Below are 8,187 nucleotides of genomic sequence, written 5' to 3'. Positions count from 1 at the left end.
GATCACATTGATTTATCAGTCTACTCAGGCTTTAGCAGAGCTCAGTAACACTGAGATTAATAACTGATCACAGTGATTTATCAGTCTACTCAGGCTTTAGCAGAGCTCAGTAACACTGAGATTAATAACTGATCACATTGATTTATCAGTCTACTCAGGCTTTAGTAGAGCTCAGTATCACTGAGATTAATAACTGATCACATTGATTTATCAGTCTACTCAGGCTTTAGCAGAGCTCAGTAACACTGAGATTAATAACTGATCACATTGATTTATCAGTCTACTCAGGCTTTAGCAGAGCTCAGTAACACTGAGATTAATAACCGATCACAATCGTTTATCAGTCTACTCAGGCTTTAGCAGAGCTCAGTAACACTGAGATTAATAACCGATCACATTCGTTTATCAGTCTACTCAGGCTTTAGCAGAGCTCAGTAACGCTGAGATTAATAACTGATCACATTGATTTATCAGTCTACTCAGGCTTCAGCAGAGCTCAGTATCACTGAGATTAATAACTGATCACATTGATTTATCAGTCTACTCAGGCTTTAGCAGAGCTCAGTAACACTAAGATTAATAACCGATCACATTGATTTATCAGTCTACTCAGGCTTTAGCAGAGCTCATTAACACTGAGATTAATAACCGATCACATTGATTTATCAGTCTACTCAGGCTTCAGCAGAGCTCAGTAACACTGAGATTAATAACTAATCACATTGATTTATCAGTCTACTCAGGCTTTAGCAGAGCTCAGTAACACTGAGATTAATAACTGATCACATTGATTTATCAGTCTACTCAGGCTTTAGCAGAGCTCAGTAACACTGAGATTAATAACTGATCACATTGATTTATCAGTCTACTCAGGCTTCAGCAGAGCTCAGTATCACTGAGATTAATAACTGATCACATTGATTTATCAGTCTACTCAGGCTTTAGCAGAGCTCAGTAACACTAAGATTAATAACCGATCACATTGATTTATCAGTCTACTCAGGCTTTAGCAAAAACTTCAGTGTTTGAAGCATTTGTTAAGTTCTGCTTTATAGTTTGTCTCGTGAGTATATTTACTAAAATAGTTCATAAATAAGCATTGGCAATGTTTCCTTTAAACATTGTATCTTTTAATTTAAGTTTTTTTTTATTAAAGGTTTTCTAAAAACATTTTCCTGAAAATATGAAGGTATCAATATTCTGAATACTGCCTTTACACAATGTAGCATGGACTGAATACAGATACTTCATTTCTGTATTCTGAATAAGTCCTTGTATTCTGTTACATGCCAGTCCTGGTCCAGTGCCATCTTTAATATTGCTTCTGAATTGCAGCCACTTCTGAGCAGCACATTCAAATGAGTTGTTATGAAATTTAAGCTACAGCAAATTCACACATACATCAACACGACAGCCCCTTTGGAACACTGAAAAGGTGCATTCCTCAGTCTGCTGTGATCGCTGACTGATGAAAGCCAGGTTTATAGGCCTGAGTGGCAGTGACCGAGAGAAAGCCTCTGCTGTCGTCCGTCATTAGACCTTCCTTCCACCTCTCTCACTGGATGAAGTCTTACTCTGAGAAATTAACATCGGATTTCTACAGCAGGTGGTGCTTCCTGTTTTCCTGAGCGGGAGCCAAAGCAATTCATGACTCACGGCTGTACGGACTCCGCTGGGCACAAAGGCGCGCTGTGTAGGGGAGCATCTGAAGCTCATTCATAATGCCATCAACAACAGCGTGGCTCAGAGAGGAACTCCTCTTTTTCTGCTGTCATTCTGGATTTGATTAATTGCTCTAGGATGCTGATGTCAAAGCAGAGCCAAGACATTTCTTATCGAATGCAGCATGGCTTTCTTATGCCAAATCATTGTTTTGGCCCAATATTGTGGCATATCAAGAATTTTTTAACAAATGTTAATTAGCTAGTTCATTAGGTATCAGCTTATACCTTCTCATTAGCCATTTTATCAGATACACCTAGTGTTGTAGTCAAGATTAAGACCAGTACACACTGGGTCTGAGTCAAGGCCAAGACTTTATAATAGTCCAGTCCCAGACCTGCAGTGGCCAATGAGACCAAATTAAGATTTTTTTCAGAATATAAAAATAAAAAAGGAAAGTCCATTCCTCACTTTCATAACATCATACCTAAAAATATTAGTTTCATGGTGGTTTATGAATCATTCAGAGCCATTACTGTACAATATCCTGGATAAATAACAGTCGGAGGGGGTTATGTGCAGCAATGCAATGAAAGACATCACTGACTGACAGTAGTTGTAGTTTCTACTGAAAATGAAAGAAACGCTCAAAAGCAGCTTTGGCTAAAATCTCATATGAAGGGTTTCTTTAATAAATCTGGACAGAGCCAGTCTAAATTCTGGCTATGCTTTTGGAAATGCTTCTTATCAGGCTTTTGAAGGTGAAGTTGATATTAGAGAAGATAGTGAAGATACAACTGGCCCACATTGCAGCTTGAATAAACCTCTCCAATTTTTCATGAGCTTCTATGAGTGTTGCCTCCTGGGACTTCTTTAAAACTGCATTAAGCCAGTTGCCTATGCATAATGCATGGGATCGCTTGAAATGGATGTATTTACAGTGGATGTATTGACAGAAGCTTTTTCTTTGGGTCCAGTCTTGTCTCTGGCCATGGCAGAAGCACTCTTAATTAAACGAGCTCATTTATTTCCTTTAGGACGCAATTTATTTACATTAATGTAGGTATTGCAGGCCCGGTGTTGGGGGTTGAGTTCCAGCTTTGATTCTCTTTTATTGCTCTTTTATACAGAAGTGCATGGAGAACATGTGTAAATAGATCAGGTGTGTTAGAGTTGGAGCTAATCTCTGCAAGGTGGTAGAGCTCCAGGTGCAGAGTGTACTAGTATTAATAGCTGCTCTCTGAGGTCAATAGACCTTTATAGAAGATCATGAAGTCTGGGAGGAAATGAGTATGCTCCACCTGGGAAGCAAATGATTGTAAATGGTCATTGTAGTTTATTTTCTGTGGTCTAAAAATTATTCCCACTGCATTTGACATCCTTAACCAATTAAATGCACAAGTCGTGCCAGCAAGGCTGGAGTGGGACTCGTTTTTGAGCAGTTAAGACAGTATTTATGATGCAGACCACATTTCTAGCTGTATTTTTCTGCTATACATTCACACACAGAGTGCTGTCTTCATACAAAATAACTTTCAGAAATCTGTACATTTTCATCTTCTTCATTTTTTTGTTCATGATGGTTTAGGGGGGCATTAGTGCACATGGCATGGGTGACGTGCTCATCTGTGAAGGCACCAATAATGCTGAATGACATATACATGTTTTGCAGCACGTACTGCCATCAAGATGACATCTTCTTCATGGAAGGCCTTAGTTATTTTATACACTTAGTTATTTTATACATTCTGCATGTATTACAGCAGCCTTGCTTTGTATTAAAAGAGCCCGTGTGCTAAACTGACCTGCCTGCAGTCCAGACCTGTCACCACTGATAACATTTGGCACAGTATGAAATGAAAAATATGACAAAAGAGACCCCGAACTGTTGAGCAGCTGAAATCCTATATCCTGAAATCCTGAAATGCACAGTTTTAGCATTTGATTTGTTGTCTTTGTACTATTTTCAATGAAATATAGGGTTTAAATGATTTGCACATCATTTAATTTTGTTTTTATTAACATTCTGCACAGCATCCCAACTTTTTTGGAAGTGGGGTTGTATATTTTATACAATATACTTTATATACACTTTGTATACAATAACTTTAGCCTAGCCAAACTAGCTTACTTCAGCCTCCTCAGTCGTGTCTGTGGTTCATTAAGTATTTATGATGCCGACCACATTTCTAGCTGTATTTCTCTGCTACACATGCATTCACACACAGAGTGCTGTCTTCATGCAAAATAACTTTCAAAAATCTGTACATTTTCATCTTCTTCGTTTTTTTAACAGTTTATGTTGATTCTTATACTTTATAAGAGATTCGTTTTGCTCTAAAATGCAGCATGAACATTAACTGTGGGTGGATACTGCAATTTCTGGACATACGCCAAAATAAAATTAGACAAAAACACCAAACTCCAAACCTATAAAAAAAACACTGCACCTTGCAACGCTCCAAAAATCTAAGGTTCCATTCTTTTGTTATTTTTGTTATAGTCTGTAAATCTGGGGCTGCTGCACCACCAGATTCACAACAGAAATCACAAACATAATCTCTACCACCCACATGTCTGTGTGACGTGTGTGCACAGAAAATTTGGATTTCAGCACAACACCCCACATGTCTAAAATAGCTACTACCAGCGTTCACTGTGGAGGTCTGGAGATCTGTTTATGGATATATTTGGTTGACTACGGACTTGTAGTGCTGGTTAGCAGTGTTAGGCTTGTAGCTTCAGTCTTAGGCTTTGTTCTCACAGCAGGTAAAAGTGGCCCAAATACCATCTTTTTATTCAGATGTGACACAGATGTGCGTCTGTGCATCAGTGTGAACAGCAAAACACATTGAATTGGACATTTTCAATTCCGATTTGAGACTCTTTCATATGTGGTACTGAAATCTGATTTGTATCCAATCTACGGTGATGTGGCTCAGGCAGATCGCAACTTTTATGTCAGTCCAACCCGACATTCTTCATAATTTCATGTTGAGGCTTCAGTATCAGGAAAAAAAAAGAAAGAATCTTGAATGCATTCTGGGTGATAAGCTCAGCTGTCAGTCAGTGAAACTTCATGATGATGCTGGTGAAGATGACGCTTATCCTCCAGGAGCAACTGGCATTTGTTGGCAGATGTGATTGTTTACCTCTGGACGAGCCGCATGAAGCAGCATGAAGCTCTGTTCTTTTGCACATGTGAGTCAGTTTAGGATCTGATGTCACATATAGATCACATTTAAAAGACAATCTGAACAGCCAAACAAAAATCAGATATGGTAAGAAAATCTAATTTGTTTAAAGTCTAAAATTTAGATACCAAACCTCAACTCCATCTGGAGCAAGAGGAAAATTGTTTCGGTTTTCAAATGTTTTTTTTTTTTTTTGCAAAGCTTTTAAAGGTTGTATTTGCTTTACCCAAACATGATGATGTAAGACTAACTCAGCATAAATGGAAAAAAAATCACAGTATTTTGCCTTGAAGCATATTTACTGGGCTTGAATTTACTGGCAATCTGGACTCATCAAACATGCAGCACTTTCCACAGTATGTCCAACATACTAATTTCTCCCAGCACCGTTTCCAGTGGAGGCATTTTCTTTTGAAGGCAGCTTGGCAGATTGTAGCCTCTGAGTCAGTGGACTCACTGGAATCGGTGTTTGTTTTCCTGGGCATGGATTTGCATGCTTGTTTCATACATTTTCACACATGAATGTGTTTACTTTCATGTTTGCAGGAAGGGCAGAGAAAAAGTGGGCTAGCTAACAATGGTCCTGATAGTATAAACATTTTTACAAGAGTGTAATTTTTAAAGGGTTCATATCATAGAAAACAGAATTTTCTGTATTCTTTAAAACATAGAATAGTTGTACGTAAACACCATCAAAGTTTCAAAAACATACCAGTCGCCACCCAATATATAAACACTGTATAGTTACCACAAAAGAATATAGTCAAATTTTTAATGTTACCACAAAAGAATGGTCTCTTGTCATGGATGGTCATGGATTTAACTCCCATTTTCACTGTGATACACTCCTAACAGTAGAGAGGTTTTGTTGATCTATTTCTTAATAGTTACTCTGAAAGGCCTCTAACAGTAGTCAGTGACAATAACAGGGACTCTAACAGTAATATTAACACTGTTAACTGACTGGATCCATAGAACCATTTCTCAATTCATTCAAGGTTAATGTTGCTACAAAGCAAAAGTAGCCAATAATCACCCAAATCTTTTGTAGAAATACATCCTGAAAACTTGTCTCAATATTCGCATCCATGTCTTTATTAAGGTCGAGACTTGTAGATTAGTACATTAACAGTGAATGTGTTTACATGCACCTAATAATCTGATAACTGCAGAAAATCATATTTTGTCAGTAATCTGATCAACACGTCTACACGAGTCAGACAGTAAGATTTCTGCTTTGCAACCAACCAATAAACTCACTGAAGAAGACGCAATATAAACATAACGTAAAACTCAAACTTCATCTTGCACCATCCACTATCTGTTCTTGCACATGCACAAACTGAGAAATAGGAAAGAAATCAGAGTAAGAGTTCACATGCACTGAGAAATCTGATTACTGAGCTAAAATCCAGCCTCTTTATCAGATTTCTTAAACAGATCAGAGTCTGGTGTTTACATGACCATTTGAATAATCAGATGACTGCAGAATTTTGATTATGATCAGATTATTGAGTGCATGTATACACACCCACTGTTAACTGACTGCTTTTCATAGATCGATTTCTCAGTTTTTTCTCTGGAAAGCCTCTGAAAGTTGTCAATGATAGTAACAATGACTGTAACAGTAACACTGGAACACTGTTACTAGTCGATAACAGTGACTGGTTTTCACAGATCTATTTGTCATAGGTCACTCTGGTAAGCCTCTAGAGGCCACCGCACACCGGAAGCACTGCGTCATGTAGGAAAATTCAAAGGTTTTTATGGAGGTACGCATAGAGACACTGACGTTCCACGCCGACACACACTGGCGCTCGTTGACTCAGAGCGCTGTTAACAGCATTTTGCCATTAATACATTAATACATGATACATTAAGTTTGATTTTGTAAAATAAAAATAAAAAAATACAGTCTTGCCCCTCCCATTCACACTAAAATTATAAAAAGTATAGAGTGAGGGACCGTCAGAACAGAGGTCATTTATATGTACATTTATGTGTATAAATAACACCCTGTCCAGGGTGTATCATGCCTTCCACCTAGTGACTGCTAGTATAGGCTCCAGAACCCCACCCCCACCCCCCCATGAACCCAGAAGGATAAGCAGTTTAGAATATGTGTGTGTGTGTGTGTGTGTGTGTGTTTGTGTGTTATATACGTATTTATTCATGTAAATGCTTATAATTAGCCTGTTTATTTCTAAGGGATAAAGAGTGGTTGTGTAAAACTGAGAAAAGTTTGTTGGTACCAAACAAACGACGTACGTGGCCCTCGGGGGAAACAAAGGCAAAGGAAAGGACAATTGTTCAGCATGGCTTGTTAAAAGTGAAAGAGCAAAAACATTTCTCTTTTTTCTTGTTCCAAGCTAAGAGTTGATGCAGTTACTTATGCGAATTTACTTGTATATATGCACACAGTCTGCTTATCATCACCGTCCAAAAAAAGGCACAGCAACAATATAGAACATGATATATGACCTCATGTTCAGATATGAAAACATGTTTGTGTGTGTGTGTGTGTGTGTGTGTGTGTGTGTGTGTGTGTGTGTGTGTGTGTGCGTGTACGTAGTCTGCCTCACAAGTGCACCACCTGGCAGAGGCGGCTGGCACGAAATGCACATTAAGCTGTGACTGCAGGCCCATATCCACTGAGACTGCATAAATATGGGATTCCTCCCCGTCCCACTTTCCCCCTCCAGCTCTCCATCTCGCTCCTCACTCTCTTTTGCTCCGTACCCTTCATGCGCCGCTCACACTGACTGTGCAAAGCCTTGGAGCGCTTCACCAACACAGCACCAAAAATTTATGCATGCTTACATAAGGGAAAACCGTCAGGCCTGGAACGGATGCTTTAAAATAAACTAGGGAAAATAGAAAAAAGGTGTTTAACCCCTTAAGCACTTGCCTTATCATTCCTTAAACTCCAGGCTTGTTATCAGAAGTCGTGAAGTAACACTCCAGTGTTTTTCAGCCTTCTCTCTTACATCTGTGGCATATGACTGATTACCGCAGACCATAATGCAACTTTTTTCCTGTGCTTAGGAAAAGGACATAAAACCTCAAAATCACTTCTAATACTGCTTCAGTGTCTCCACAGTGATTTGTATTATAAACAGTGCTGGACAAAGTACACAAATCATGTACTTGAGTTAAAGTAGAGACCCAAGGTAAAATATTACTCCAGTAAAAGTAGAAGTTCCTCCCTTTAGACCTCCACTTGAGTAAAAGTACTAAAGTATTTACCTTCAAATGTACTTAAGTATAAAGTAAAAGTACTAAAAGAGTAATTATGGCTCTGATGTCCTGTTATCATTTTATAACAAGACTC

Source organism: Pygocentrus nattereri, chromosome 4, assembly GCF_015220715.1.
Source record: "Pygocentrus nattereri isolate fPygNat1 chromosome 4, fPygNat1.pri, whole genome shotgun sequence".
NCBI classification, from domain to species: domain Eukaryota; kingdom Metazoa; phylum Chordata; class Actinopteri; order Characiformes; family Serrasalmidae; genus Pygocentrus; species Pygocentrus nattereri.
This window is presented reverse-complemented; position numbering follows the sequence as displayed.